We start from the raw sequence: 746 nt of genomic DNA, 5'->3' as shown, positions 1-746 counted from the left end.
AGATGTTAATTCTTTTGGGAGATAAGAAAAGGTGGAGATGGCCGGGCGCTGTGGCTTATGCCTGTAATCGCAGCACTTTGGGAGGCCAAGGCGGGTGGCTCACCTGAGGTCAGGAGTTCGAGAACAGCCCGGCCAACATGGCAAAAGCCTGTCTCTACTAAAAATGCAAAAAATTAGCCGGGTGTAGTGGCGGGTGACTGTAATCACAGCCTACTCCACAGTCTGAGGCATGAGAATCCCTTGAACTTGGGTAGAAGTGGTTGGCAGTGAGCTAATTTTTGTTTTTTTTGTAGGGATGAGTTTCCCCATGTTGTCCAAGCTAATCTCCCAACTACTGGGTTCAAGCCATCTGCCCACCTCAGCCTCCCAAAGTGCTAGGACTACAGGCATGAGCCCCCGCACCTGAGTAGAACATATGCTTTGTTCTGTTCAAGGAACAACAGGGATATTTATGTGTCTAAAACCAGTGATCTAAGAGGAAAATAGCAGTATATGTAATGAAAATTGGGGGTTGGGAAGGGGGGTTCTAAATAGGAGTAAGAATCTTAACCTTTTTTGTGCTATGGCACCTTTGCAAGTGTGGTGAAACCTATGTTGTTTCAGTGTTTTCAAGTGTTTTAAAACATAGGATTGCAAAGGAAAGCAATTATATTAAAAAAACAGTTGGAATATTAACAGATTTATAAAAAAGTAAAACATATTAACATTAAATATCAAGAACAAATGGCAAACACAAAGCTAGCAGA

Source organism: Colobus angolensis, unplaced genomic scaffold, assembly GCF_000951035.1.
Source record: "Colobus angolensis palliatus isolate OR3802 unplaced genomic scaffold, Cang.pa_1.0 Scaffold109, whole genome shotgun sequence".
NCBI classification, from domain to species: Eukaryota; Metazoa; Chordata; class Mammalia; order Primates; family Cercopithecidae; genus Colobus; species Colobus angolensis.
This window is presented reverse-complemented; position numbering follows the sequence as displayed.